The 16,004-nt window shown below is 31.6% G+C and overlaps 1 long non-coding RNA gene across 1 annotated transcript; it reads left to right on the plus strand.

The window, feature by feature from the left end:
• The first annotated feature begins 201 nt into the window (after positions 1-201).
• On the plus strand, positions 202-3,566 carry LOC141501072 (uncharacterized). The gene is made up of 3 exons (XR_012472129.1): positions 202-870; positions 2,738-2,829; positions 3,254-3,566. It is a non-coding gene; the product is annotated as an uncharacterized LOC141501072 (long non-coding RNA).
• Positions 3,567-16,004: the final 12,438 nt, after the last annotated feature.

The following is a 16,004-nucleotide window of genomic DNA, read 5'->3' on the forward strand; positions in this document are numbered from 1 at the left end:
TCTTTTTTTGCTTTTGATTTGTTTGAGATAATCATTACTCCTCCTGTTTATTTAACTTCAGCTTAGTCATAAAATATTCTGCTTGTCTTTTACTCTAGGTGACTTCTTTTTCAAATGTGTATTTGTAAACCACATTATTTTAGGATTTGGTTTTCTAATCCCCTATAATATTCACTTCAGTTTTGGGCAGAGTTTATTCCCTTTAAATTCACTTTTTTGATTGCTAATCCTATATTTCCATCCACCCTACCTTCTGCATTTTTACACTTTTCTCCTTGTTCCTTATCCCTCTTCAATCAGTATTTTGCTTCTGACTACATGTTCCTGGATTTACCCTCCCTTATATCAGTTCATTTTCCTTTTTCTCCATTTTCCCTTTTTTTGATTTCCCCTCCCTTTTATCAAGACTTCACCCCTTCACCCTCCTTTATTACACCTTTCCCCTTCTGTTTCTCTATAGGGTGGGATAAATTTCTAAACTCAATTGGGAATGAATGTTTTTCCATCTTTCAGCCAAATGTATTGAGAGCAAGATTTATTCAATATTCACACCTTCCCTTTCTTCCATTTACTAAATAGGTCCTTTGTGTTTCTTTATATGATATTATTTACCTTGATCTGCCTTATTCTTCTCCCAATATAATCCTTTTATATGTTTTAAGTGTTTTGTACCTATCTCATACTCACACTCTTTGTCTCAGTATGCTATCAACTGTCCTAATAGAAATACAGTTCTCAAGAGATAAAATTATCATAATATCATGCTCAATTTATAACCACACCCTTTGACTATGTATACTACTTTCAACTGTTCTAACAGAAATAGAATTCTCAAGAGTTATTTGTCTCCCCTATGTAGGAATGGAAACAGTTAAGTCTGTTGACTAATATTTTTTTTTTCTGTTTACCTTTATAGGCATCTCTTGAATCATGTATTTGTTGATAAAATTTTCTGTTTAGTTCTTGTCTTTTTATTATGTAATTTTGAAAGTCCTCTAATGGTGTGAAAACTCCATCTTTTCTACTGAAAATATATGCTGGATTGTGTACTGTAGTTGATTCTTGGCTGTACTTCAAAGTTCTTTGCACTTTTGAATATCAAATTATTACAGGCCCTCCATTCTTTTAAACTTGAGAATAATAAGTCCGATATAATCCTTAATGTGGCTTCCTTGCATTTAAATTACTTCTTTCTGGTTTCTTATTTTCTCCTTTAGCTGAGAATTTTGAAATTAGATCACAGTATTTTTTTTAAAATCTTAGATTTTCTTTCTAGTGGTTACCAATGTATTCTTTCAAGGACTATTTTATCTTCTTGCTCTTGGATACTAGGACTCTTTCCTTGGTAATTTCCTGAAAGATATAGCCCAGGCTTATTATTTGATTATGGATTTCAGTTAAACCATTGGTTCATAAATTATCTCTCCTGAATCTATTTTCAGTTTGGTCATTTTTTTTTTCTTAAGAGGTACTTTACATTTTCACATATTTTCTAGGCTTCTGATTTTATTTGTTTTAATCTTGATGTTTTATACAATCCTTAGTTTTCATTTGTCCACCTCTAATTTTTAAGGATTCATTTTCTTCAATTAGCTTTTGTATTTCCTTTTTCAATTGGTTTATTTTACTTTTGAAAGTGTTTTCTTTTTACATTCAGCGAATTAGCCTTCTTTTACTTTATTGATGCTTCATTTTATTTTTCTAATTACATGCTATGAAAGATTTCAACATTCATCTACTTGCATATTTATGTTACACACTCTATCACCCTCACTTCCCCTCCCCCTCCTATTAGGAACAAAATGTCTAGTAATATTTACTCATTTGAGTTTAATACGTTAACATATTAGTTGTTTTTGTTTATGAAGAATAAGGACTGAAGAAAAAAAAAGAAAGAAAATCAAGGGATAGGAAGGAAAAAAATCTGACAAGTTCTTTTTAAAATGAACATAATATTCATTCAGATTCTGTGATTTCTGTTTTATTTTGTTTTGCTTTGTTTTCCTCTGGATGCAGATGGTGTTGTCCATAACTGCTGAGAGGTCAATTAATTTTTAAAGGAATGGTTTTCTTCAGTTATTTTTTGCTTCCTTTTCCAATTTTTCATAATTCTCCTATATGATTTTCATTTCTTTTCTTAACTTTTTCTTTTATTCTTTAGTATTTAAAATATATTTTGCCCTCACTCAAGAGGATTTTTTGTTTTTGAGACCAAATCACAATTCCCTATGAGACTTTACATGTAGGCATTTTGTTCCTACTTTTCTCTTCTGAGATGGTGGGTACTTTGATCTTCCCTATCATCATAGTAGTTCTCTATGATTAGTTCTTTGTTTGATTTTTTGCTTAAGTTCTGATCCTGGAACATAGAGGATGCATTCCCAAGGTTTTTTGGCTAGAGACCATCAGTCTGATTCTAGGCTTTCTGCTCTGGCATCTCAGGTGTTCAAAGCTTGCTCCCCAATTTAGGATAATCCATGAAAAGCTTGCCTCCAGAGCTCAGTGTGCTTTCTTCATAGGGCTGGGTCCCTTACTGCTGGCCTACTGTAATACGGATCTACTCAGCTGGAATCAGGTTTCAGTTATTGATTTTTCTTCTGTGTAAGAATCTCCCATTGTTTTCCCAGTTCCCTTGCTTAGACTGGGCTCTCTCCCCTTTTATCCAAGTAAGCCAGAATTCCTTGAAGATATCTTGAACTATAAAGTTATTCCACTTGTCTTATTGTGTGTTCTATAGTTTTAGGTGTAGAGCTTTCATTCAAGGTTGTTTCAGAGGGAATTTTTGTTCCAGTAACTTCCACCATCTTGGCTGCATCCAGGAATAAGCCTGTAAGTAAACTTCAAATTTCATGACATTTTAGAGAAATTTAAAATGGGAAGTGAGATTTCATATATTTTCAAGTGGGAAAGTTGATGACCTGGATAGTTAAATACTATATACAAGGGGACCTAGAGCATAAGAGATAAACTTGAAATTTTATATCTATTTCCTCTGACTACATATTCCCCTTTTATAGCTAGTCATAAAATAATGCAGTGTTCTCTCTGCTATTCCCCAACTCAGTATTCACGTATTTGTAGCTTATTTCCCCAGGAAATACCTTCAAGTTTTATGCATAATGTTTTGCTTTATTTTTGTTTTGTTTTTTGGGGTATATTCATTTTTAGAAAATATTTTTATTTATTTAAATAACAAGTATTTTTGAAATAGAAAATGTGTAATTTTGTCAAAATATTTGCCTTTATTTTGCAGATGAAAAAGTGACTTTTAAAAAGAAAGAGATTTCCTGAGTTCAAATCTGACTTCAAATGATTGTTGGTTTCAAGGTTCACCAAATGTTCTTGTTGATAGTTAACAAAGCCCTCAATCAGTGTCAGAAAGAAGTAAAGTTCTCACTGAAATTTGCAGTTGTAAGAAAGAGATTGTTTTAACCAATCACAATACTAAAAACAAAAAAAGTATTTGGAAAAATGTATTTTCCTCAAATTGTGACATCCAATCCATCGAATTAGCCCATTTTGAATAGGTGCTACTAATAAACAGTGAGCTGGATCTGAACTCAATAGTAAAAGTGATCCACTTATATTTAATTTAAGAAGCTGTTCATAACTGTCAACGACCCCAGATATCCTGGGCTACAAATATCCATCTGTTTAGCAACAATATACTCTGTTATTCAATTGGGCTATGCACCATAGAACAACATAGTCCTAGAAGGCATAAAATTCTTAATAACTTAAAAAATTTAAAATGCATGAAAATTTACAAAGGAGACAGTATGTTACCAAGGACAACATGCAACAAAAAGAATGGCATAAAAGAAATTTATAGAGTGCTTGTAAGACTAGAAGAGAAGGATTTAAGCTGATCACAAAAGCAAGGATAAGATAAAAGAGGCCACAGTGTTACTTTAGTGGTGCTAAATTATAGAAAAGAGATCATAATTGGGTAGCTCACTGGAATATTTATTGAAAAACATAGAAATGAGTAGCAAAATATGAGATAGCTCTGATAGATTGTCACCTACTTCAATGACTGGTGTGGGTAATTAATGAAATAAGAAATTCCTCAAAATACAAAGTAGTAATAGTAATAATAGTCGATGTGGTGGTAGTAGTGGTGGTGATGGTGGTGACATTTTGTATTTAGTTAACACAAAAACTCTTTAAGATAAGATTGAACAAGGGTTATAATTTCCATTTTAAAAATAAGAAAGTGTCAATTTTGAGAGATTTTTCACACAACTACTGATGATCAAAAGAGGTCAGTTATAATTCTTTTGACATCTAATCAACTTGCTTTACCCTCAGATTTCCATCACTAGAACAGTTAGATGAGGCTAGATAATTTAACATTAATGAATATATTGATTCAAATAATTTACACAGAATTATTTCAAGTAAACTACAATTATTTATTGCAAAATCAATCATTATGATCAAGTAGGATTTATACTAGGAGTATAGCATTAGGAAAATAATAAACAAATTAGAATTAATTATTATTAGAATTTGGAATTAAAACAACCAAAATTACATAAATATCTCAATAGATGCATTAAGAAGTCACTAACAAGTTCAATGTTCAGTTTTGGAAATAACTTTTAAAAATATAAAGTATAGGCATATGTCGACCTAGTTTAGCACCATAAAAAGCACATATCAAAAACCAAAAGCAAGCACCAAATACATGGTAAATATATGAGTAATTTTCCAGTATATATGGGAGTAAAACAAGAATGGCTGGTCTTCCCACTATAGTTGATTAAGTTCTGGAATGATATCAAAAACCCTATTTGTTTATTGTACAATATTATATTAGGAAGCTCCTAGAGAATCATCAGAGAAATATAAGACAATACCTTCAACAAAATTATAAGCTAAAACTAGATCCTCAAAAATCAACTGCACTTTTAATTCAACAGTAGCAAAGTCAAAGAAGCAGTAATTGAAAGGCAAAGCCACATAATCCTCAGGGGACCTGGAACAAAACAAAAACTTATCTATATTTAATTACAAATTACTCTTCAAAGAAATGAAATACAACTTAAATAGTTGGAGTAATATACAGTGTTCATGGCTATGCTATACAAGTATAATAAACATGGCAATACTACCAATGTTACTTAACACTTTATTGCTATATCAGTCAATTTATCAAGGAGATATTTCATTGAATATGATAAAATTGTAACAAAGTTTATCATCATTATATCTTTTAAAGTAGCAGCTGTCAAAAGTATTTGACTTTTCTTAAAATTTGAGAGTTGGGGCAGCTAGGTGGTGCAGTGGATAGAGCACCAGCCCTGGAGTCAGGAGTACTTGAGTTCAAATCCAGCCTTAGACACTTCATAATTGTCTAGCTGTGTGGCCTTGGGCAAGCCACTTAACCCCATTTACCTTGCAAAAAACCTAAAAAAAATTTGAGAGTTAGATCCAGCAGGTTTGACGAAGAGAGAATTAGAAAAAAATGAAATGCAATAACAAAGATAAAACAGAAAACATAAAAGCACACCAAAGATCACTTAAAGTAAAACATCCTAGGAAAACTGAGCAACATTCTGCCAAAATTTTTATACAATATCTTATGTCAGATTTTCTAATGCATTTTAAATACATGTAGAAATTAATTTTTAAAATTTAATAATAAAAGTTGAGAATATCACATCTTTAAAGTTTAGAGAGATTTTTGATAAATTACATAAAGATCCAGAGATCTTTGCAAAAAGATAAAATAACTTTGTATGAAACTAAAAACAATCTGCACAGAAAATTTTGATATGCCTAGAAAAGATAAGTGGTGAAAGGAGATTCTCTTTTTCTTTTCTTTTATAAATTAAAAATAGCATTTTTACATAAGTGAGACTTTTGAGAAGGAAGTAAATCTATATGGATTTATGAAAAAGGACATTTTAAAAGATTTACAATATTTCTTGAATGCTTGTTATATGCTAACTACTTTGCTGAGTGCTGAGGATACATGTAGAAAAAGATACTTCCTGTCATTAAAGAGCTTACATTCCAAAAAGTACATAAAACAAAGGCAAAATAGTGGAGACAAGTGAGGAAAAATATGGATTCAGAAATCACAGGAATGTTGTTAAATGGTTCTATATAGTAATTGATTAACATATGTTTTCCAGAATTAAAAGTATTGGTTTGATTATTGCTTCCAAAGCCAGCTATGTAAAAAGAGTTAATGTAAGAAGACAACAAAAATGTATCTGCTGGTGTTAGAATAGCTCTGAAGGTTTCCAATGAAAACAAAATGATGGGTTTTTTTCCAGTTGAGAGAATTCATGCAAAATCTCCTTTCAAAATAATGGATTTCTGAATGTCAACCAAGAGATCACATGAATGGTACAAAGCTTTTCAAGGGATCAACATTGCAGAGGGTGTGAGTCAGTATTAATCAAGAAAACTCTCACCAAACAGAGAACAGGGACCAAAGACATTTTCTTTTGTGGAATAAAACACATTTGTTTTATTCCATAATATTTTAAGAGACTTTCATTGATTCAATTTGCTTTAAGAGATATAGATTTGAGATATATAAATCCCCTGTTAGACAAGAAATGACTAAAAGTTAATTTTTTAAATTTTGTTTTGTAAGATTACATTTATATCTATGAAATAACAGTGGGGAAAGATGACCAGTAAAATTAGAGTAGTTTTTTTTCTTTAAGTTTTACTTCTTCTGTTCTTGTTTATTTGTAGTAGTGTGGTTATGGCTTTATTGGTGTTTAATGATTGACCAAAAGGGAACAAGTGTAGATTTTTTTGGTAGATCTAGTCAAGAGTTTTATCTAAATTAAGGAAGCTCACAAATTCTGGTATACTCAGCAATTTCAGGAAGAATTAGGATAGAGTTATACTTAGAAAAAAAATAAACTCATCCTAGAAACAAAGGGGAAAATATTTTTACATGTGACAAGGATATTCTTGCAGCATTACTTCTTAATTTTTGTAACATTAACAGAGACTATAGTGCTATGAAGTTCTACATTTCACACTATAGTGGTCCATAGTTCTATAAATGGTTTCAGATACTTTATTTAGTTAAGACTGGATATTTCCTAATTAATTTTAATTATCAAATTTTATCATACTTTATCAAGATCAGTGCATTTCGTTTTCATTAATTACAAATCATCCTTTTTGTTTAGAAGAAAATAAATGTAACACAAAGAAAAAATACTGATTATGCATAATACTATTGTGAACGTGGGCAAATTACAATCTCCTTGCACTTTACTCATCTATAAAGTGATGAGATAGGCTTGGTAGAACTCTGAGGTACCTTTCTACCTTAGGTCAATGGGAAATTCCAATTGTTCATTTAAAGAGGTGAGTCTGTTCTACTTTGGTTGTATGTGATTTTGAGCTCAAAGATTAGAGAAACTGTGCAAATTTCAAATAAACAAACTAAGCCTATTAAATATATATATATATATATATATATATATATATATATATATATATATACATATAAATGATATCCATAGTAAGCAAACTTAGATATTCTTTTATTCCACTAAATATTAGACTTTAACTTTAAAAATTGCAAAGTGAAGACAAAACAACACATGCAATTTAGAAAGAAGATATTTTTAAATGGAAGTTCTATAAAACACAGACTAACCCATTTCTGTTTATCCTCTTAATAATACCAATAAACTCAAAATAAATGAAGAAAACATTTCATATTTTTACAGGTATGCAGTCTATCCTAGTAGTATATTACATGTATGTTTATTAGAATTAGTGAAAATGAGAGCATGCAAAAACAAAATTTCATAAAAACCACAATTAGGGCAGATACGAGTTTTAGCATATAAAATTAAGAGAAAATAATCGAATTTTTATAATTTAGAATTCCTCTTTCACTACCCTACTCTGAATCCTCATGATACGAAAAAAAGGTGATCGTTTTGTTTTTGAAGGATATGCAATTAACATGTACATTTTGGTAGAATTTCTTTGAGAATCATCAAGGTGAAAGACTACTTAAAGATTAACCTAGCTAAGCACAAAGATGCTCATTACGCTTAAGTTAGTCTCTAGTTGATAAATTCCTTAATCTTGGCAAATTATAAAACAAAGAAAAAATGATCATACTTAATTGGTGGATTAGTTTTGATTCTTCAAGAATAGTAATAAAAAGGTAAAAAAGAGAAAGTTATAAAAAAATCACAAAATCCTTAGACCATCTTTAAATTTTCAATTAACTATCATCATTGAAATGGTGAGATATTTGTCAAAAATAATGGCAATTGAAGAACTCTAAAAGAAAATTTTTCCAATAAATAAAGGCTGTAGATATGAATTTGTATTTAACAAAAGGAATAACTCTTAGGTTTTTATTTCATAAGTAAATGTAGGAACTGAAAGACTTCTTTGATTTAAACTGCTCAGAATGTTTACTCATTTGTGAAATGTTCAAGGAGTATATTAGGAATTTATGAAATTGATTTTCTCAAGAAAAATAGTGAAAGAATAAATTTACATACAAAATGACATAAGATACAAATGAAATAACTGATTTCAAGGACATTCATATATGAAAATCATTGGAAGACAAGACATAGAAAATGGAATAGTTAGATTAATTAGCATTTTTAAGTTACTTTTTGGAGGAAAATGGAATATACATATATACAAACTCATATTCAGAGAATACAAATGTATATGATGTATAAAAGGCTTTTATTTCACATAATCTTACATGTATGTATACACAGAAAAAAAAACAAAGCAAGATGAGTTAATGGATAGAAAGTTGCCTCAGAATTGGAATAATCTAAGTTCAAATTTTCTCATTAGACATAACTGCTGCATAACTCTGAAGAAGTCATTTTAATATATATGCTATTGTACCTTTTCCAATTACATGTAAACATAATTTTCAACATTAACTTTGAGGTTCATATTTTTCTGCCTCCTTCCCTTCCCCCCATCTCCTCATTATAATCAGTAGTCTAATATAGTTAAAATGTTTTAAAATCACATAGTTCAAATTAGTCATGTCGTAAAAATAAGAATCAGAAAATGGGAAAGAACAAAAACATAAAACAAATTTTAAAAAAATTAAATATAGCCTGTTTTGATCTGCATCCACACTCCATAGCTTTTTTTTTTTTCAGGTTTTTGCAAGGCAAATGGGGTTAAGTGGTTTGCCCAAGGCCACACAGCTAGGTAATTATTATGTGTTTGAGGCCAGATTTGAACTCAGGTACTCCGGGCTCCAGGGCCGGTGCTCTATCCACTGCACCACTTAGCCGCCCTGACACTCCATAGCTTTAAAATTATTTTTCCAATTAAAAGTAAAGATACATTTTAACATTAATTTTTGTAAAATTTTCTCCCTCCCTGTTCCTCCCCTAGCCAATTAGCAATCTGATATAGCTTACATACACACAATCATGTTAAACCTATTTCCACATTATACTGTGACAGAAGAATCAAAATAAAAGAAGAAAAATAGGAAAGAATAAAAACAATTAAAAAGTGAAATAGTATACTTTTATATGCATTCAGACTTCATATTTCTTTCTTTGCATGAAGATGGCTTTTTCCGTCACAAGATTTTTGAATTATCTTTCATCACTACTCTGTAGTGAGGATCTATGTTTATCATAGTTGATCGTTACTCAGTGTTGCTGTTACTGTGTACTGCTTCTACTCTTTTCATTCAATATTAGTTAATTTAAGTTTTTCTGGGATCTTCTGCAATTTCCCTGCTCATCACTTCCTATAGCATAAAAGTATTTCACTGCATTCATATAGCACAATTTGTGCTTGTCATTATGCAATTGATGAATCCCCTCAGTTTCCAGTTCTTTGCCACTAAAAAAATAAAGCGTGATATATATTTTTGTCCATGTGTTTCTTAGTCTCTTTTTTTATGAACTCTGAGATATTGGCTTAGTTGAGGTATTGCTGGACCAAAGACTATGTACACCCAGTTTTACAGCCCTTTGGACATAGCACCAAATGGTTTTCCAGAATCATTAGATCAGTTCACAACTCTACCAAAAGTTCATTAGTGACTCAGTTTTCTCATATCTCTGGAAAATCATCTCTTCTCTTAGTGCCAGATAATTTTATAAGACTTAAGATTTGCAGAGCAATTGCCAGTCTACATTGATATAGTATATTTTCACATTTGGAACTTCTTATTTCAATTAAACACAAGTCTCACACTTCCCCCAGAAAGGAAATAACTAAATTTACTCTATTGGAGAGTAAATATATGGACATATGGAGAGAAGGGGTGGAATTTTTAAGGTCTCTTCATTAATGCAGGAGATCATTTGAGTAAGAAACATTTGAGTAAGAAACATGTCTAAGATAACTTTATGAGTTTCTTATTTTGTTTTAAAGTTGAATTGGTACATAATAAATTCTAAATAAATGCATACTCTGTTTCTATGTGATATCTATTCCTATTGTTGCCTATATGGATGGGTTTAATATAAATTGCCTTTTATGATCTGGTATAAGGAATTTCAAATTATTTTCCATAATCTCCATCCATTTTCCATAATATAATCTCATCCTAATAGTATAGCTTTTCAGTTAGTATACTAATAGTTACTCTTAAAAAGCAAATAAAATGAGTTTCTTCACCTTATCTTTTCTAATTTTGCAATTTGCCTTAATAGTGACACAGTTAGTTCCTAAGTTCACGCCCTTGTCATCTCTTTCATGAATTAATGTAATAGGATGTTAATTTGTCTCTCTGACTCTAGTTGCTTTCTTCTCCTATTTATCATTTGAAAACCTACAGCTTGAAAATTACTTATATATCTATCTCTATCATCTCTATATCTCTATCTCTATCTCTCTATCTCTATATATCTATATCTATAACCAAAACATTACACTCGAAAAAAAGACCTTCTATTCCTCCTTTTTCCACTAGGCAATTATAACCCTTTACAATTTGATTCCAATGTGTCTTTCAAGATCTTTTGCTCATTATTCCCATGATTAACTCAATGATCAAGCTAAATTGACTTGTTGTTCTTTGTATGTAGGATTCTATCATCTGTTTTCTCTCTCTCATATCTTCAGTCACTCCTTATATAATTGTTTCTTCTCTAAAAACCTTCAAAAATAAAATGTTTCTGTAAAGCATACCTTCTTATAAAGCTAAAATTATAGGTTTGGGGAAAATGAGAATATTGGGAAAAAGATATCTTCAGATATTTTTTGCTCTCATTTCTCTCACTTAATGAAATTTTGTAATTATATTTTTACATAATTTCACAATTAAAATTCCATGCTTCAAAGTTATCAGTGTAATAACAAATTGAATGACTTTTTTCTCATACTCCTGTCCTGTTCAACCTATCAGTTTTTTTTTAAATGAGTAACCATATTTTCATCATGGATAATTTGTTTTTTTCTGGGATTTTATGACAGGGTTTTTTTCCCAATTGTTTGTATCCCTTCTTTGTTAGCTCACCATTTAACTCATGCTGCTTAATTTTGGGTATTCTCTAGTAATGAAGTCAAGATGACAAAGAAAACCCAATAATTTCCCTGAGATTTTTTTTTCCAGTTTCACTCAGAAACAATGATCAAGCCCCTGAACAGATTCTTCAGGACAGATCCTATAAAAAGACAGACTATAACAATTTTCCAGCTTAATATATCTTGAAAAATTCCAGGAAAGATCTATCTCTCTCAGGTGAAGGAGAACCATTGCCTAGTACAGGTTAGAGCAGTTGAAGATAACAGGAAGCTATCAGTTGTGACAAAGATCAGGAAACAAGTAGCCTAGGTCTTGGTTCAGCAGGCCAATGACAAGCCAATTAAGAACTCTCCAGGCCTAGTGTAGAAAGCAATTTGTGAGCCCCCAAACGATATTAACTGGCATAACTAGGGTAGGAGACTCCACAGCAGTTTGAAGCCCACTAACTCCCCAGCAAATAGAAAATCAGTGAGTAGGCATCAAGTAGCTTGGAACAGTATCCCTTTTTGCCAATGAACTAGGTTAAATGTAAGGAAGAAAAAAAGAAAAAGAAAAAAACAACTTATAGAAAGATACTGTGGCAACAAGGGAGATCAAAACACTATCTAAGAAAAGTACTTTAGAAAATGGTCAACATATAAAGCTCCAGTGAAGAATATGAATTGATCTTAAAAGGAAAAAAAAGTCCTCTTAGAAGAGCTCAAAAATAGTTTATTTTTTAAAATTAATTTATTTATTTTTCCAACTCAATGCAAATGGAGATTTCAATGATCTTTTGTTTTGAGTGTGTGAGAAGATACCTCAGAGTTGTTTCATTTTATATTTCTCTAATCAATAATTATTTAGAGTATTTTATATGACTATAGATAGCTTTAATTTCTTCATCAGAGAAGTACTTGTTCATATCCTTTGACAATTTATCAAATGGAGTTTTAAAATAAATTTGAATCAGTTATATATTTTAAAAATGAGTACTTTATCAGAAACACTAGTTGTAAAAATTATTTCCCAACTTATTGCCTTTCTTTTAATCTTGACTGCATTAGTTTTGTTTCTGCAAAAAATTTTTTGATTTAATTTCATCCAAATTATCTATTTTGCATTTTATAATGCTCTCCATCCCTTTTTTTTGGTCATAAATACCTTCTCCTTCCATAGATCTGAGAGGTAAACTATTCCTTGTTTTAACTTGCTTATATTATCATCTTTTAAATCTAAATCTTGTACCCATTTAAACTCATCCTGACATAAGGTATGAGATGTTGGTCTATGCCAAGTTTCTGAGCTGAAAGGTCTGGATACTACCATTGATGTCAAAGACCCACGATCCCCATGTTCGGTTCCTGAATGACTTGAGTTAGCTCACTCTGGTGCAACCTGAGCTGTGCTGCAGGCCCTCTCTAACCCCAGTCTAATAGACTCTTCCAATGGAACTTTCAAGGTATCTTGGACTGGAAAATTGTTTCACTCAAGTTTTTTGTGGGTTCTTTCAATTTACAATTTTATTAGAGTCATTATTTAGAGGAATTGTGGGTGGTTTTAGGGGAGATTTCTGGAAAGTTTCTGTCTTTATTCTATCATGTTGGCTTTGCCTTCTTATTCTCTATTGAGAATGAAATAATGATTCTTCTGTCTTCTAAAACTAACCATTTTTCTCCTCTTCCAATACATTTCTCCATAAATGACTCCTATTTCAACAATATTTTAGATGTGCCCTTTTATTCTCTTTTTATCTGATGTCTGATGGTGAATCCTTTTCCTTATGCTAATGACTAAGGATAATTTCCTATGTTCTTCATATTTAATGTTGAGTGCTTTCATCCCAATAAGACTATTCCCATTTGTTTTTTTTTTGTGTTAAGATTACTAAAATTAATTGGGTTGGGTACTTTTCTAAAGGAATACAATATTAAGCACCTTTAGTTGTGAAAAGTGCAGTGTTGAGCATTGTACAAAGATACAAAGAGCAACACAGACAAACATTCTGCTCTTGAGAGGGCTTAAAGTCTAATATGGGTTTACAAAATACAAAAAAAAAAGATATAAAATGAAAAACAATGACCTTCATTCTTTACTGTTTCAAGTCTTGACCTGCCTCAGTTTTCAATTAACAGGTCATCTTTTCAATGATCAGGGATTTCAATCACTATTGATTAGCTCTCCATAGAGAATTAATTCATCTTAGCAATGGGGAATCACTTCATTAATACTTTGAAAACAGGATACAAGTAAGTTTGACTAATAGGTCATGCCTTTAATAACCAGGCAATTCAATCATTAATTTGTTCTCCACAAAGAAAATAGCTACCCAAATAGATATGGGATAAAATACTTCATTAATATTTTTAAAACAGAGCAACTTCTGAAGGTGATGAAATAAGTACTTTTGATTTGCTGAATGTCAATAATAGGAATAAAATATTCCTACCATTTTTATTATTACTTATTTTTTATTGATTTATATTCCCAATTCCCCCATATTTCAAACTGCCTAGGAATCCAGACTATCTGTCGTTATATTAGCCATAGTACTAAACACTAAAGTCCCCAGGCTCCTCCATCAGCCCCCCACTCCAAAATGATTAACTGGGTTTTCTCTCTATGACACAAATCTCATTAAGTAGATGGTTAAAGTTACAACATTCAGGCAACAGCTTCTAAAACTCTTTCTACATGGAAAAGCTTCACATAGTACGAGACTTGGTTTTACACAAGTCTCTCCCTTTCCGAGACAAAAAACACAAATCCAAGGAATGGAATGAGATGTATTTTATTTTTATTTTTGTTTCTTTTTCCTAGCAAGACAAAAACAATGAAATTCAGAACTGAATCACTTGGTCCTTTCTCTTCTTACTTCCTCCCAGATCAAAATGCTTACTACTCTTAATGGCAAGTATCCTCTTACACCTGTTGGGCTCCACACGGTCAAGCCTCAGCACATTCTTTTTTCTGAAAAAAAATTTGTTTTGTATGATTACCATAGCCGCTCTGCTTTAGATGGTTGCGTCTTTTCCCCATTTCCTTCCGAGAATCCTTGATTTTCCTGTACTGTGTCACTTTCTGAGGCTTGCCGCACTTTTTGCGCAAAGTTCTGTGCATTTTAGTGACATTTATTGCAGGGCGGCATTGTGCTCCCCACCGGGTTCCTCCCATGGCGAGGCGGCGAGGATTCTGCTGATGAGTGCTCAGAGACGAGCAGCCGGCCGAGGACCCCGACGAGCTGCAGAAGACGACCGACTTCAAAGACTGATGGTGGAATATTCTGGTTTAAGTATTAACAATAAAAAGGATAAGCTGTAACCTGTATAATATATGGTATTTGAACACAGATTTGAAGGTAATGCATGTTGCAAGGATAATAGAGATATTAAAGAGACATTACCAAAGTAAGGAAGAAAGCAAAGGAAGAGAGGGAGAGAGTGAAATGTCCTATACTGGTAAGAATCAATTGACTAAATTATCTGCAGCAATATGAAAATATTTTATAAACATATTAGAGCAGTGGCACTGTGAGCAGAAATGACAACAAACGATATATTTTTGCCCTAGTATAGAGGTATAATGGTGGTCTTAATAGAAATAGAGAAATTGTCAGGATTGTTAAGAAGAGAAATTATTTTCAAGGGGACCATAATGATGTCAGTTTGGAATATATGGAGTTGGATACATCCAAGCAGAGATGCCCAACAGATAACTGTCTACACAAAGCTAGAGTTTAGGAAAGGTAAGAGGGTTCTGAGCAGCCAAGAAAATTATAAGAAACAGGTTAGATAACTCCAGCAGTTTTTTTTCCTATTTATAATTAAGAAATGAAGAATGAATCTCAATTTAGCTAACTTTCACCTGAGATTTACTTATCTTTATTCTTTTTCATTTTTACTTTTAGCTTTTTGTTTGTTCCATCACTTCATGGGACTCTTACAGGTAGGTCTAACTACATCTTCATTACATTTTGAAATGCTTTGGTTTCCAGCAAATGTCCTTTTTGATTGAAGAAGTCCATGACATCAGGAGAGGTGATGTCAAGTATGTGAATTGGATTTCAGTGAGGACTATTGCGCTAAGTCACCGACCTCACTTTCTTTTCCAAAACCATTGGGGTCCAGACACCAGATATGAAATCAGGACAACTGGAGATGGCCCTCGATTTGAAGCAATCAGGGTTGTGACTTGTCCAGATTACATATCTAATAAGTGCCAAGTGTTTGAGGCTGTCCTCCTGATTCAAGACCAGTACTCTATCCACTGTGCCACCTAGCTGAATTGGTTTCACAGAAAGGTGAATATTGGAAATAAGTGCCTATTCTGTACTTTAGTATGTGTATTAGAAAAGTAAAGTGTTGTGAAAATGTTTGCTCATACATTATTTTTAACAAATGACTTTTAGATACAAATGTAATGTATACACATAATAAGAATGTTAGAAATAATGCATTAGGTATATTAATGTTTTTGTTGTGCTATTATTTCACTTTTAAGGATTGAAAGTTATGGTTTTTAATTTTGCCTTAAGAGATATTATTTC

The sequence above is a fragment of the Macrotis lagotis genome, chromosome X (genome assembly GCF_037893015.1).
Source record: "Macrotis lagotis isolate mMagLag1 chromosome X, bilby.v1.9.chrom.fasta, whole genome shotgun sequence".
NCBI lineage: Eukaryota > Metazoa > Chordata > Mammalia > Peramelemorphia > Peramelidae > Macrotis > Macrotis lagotis.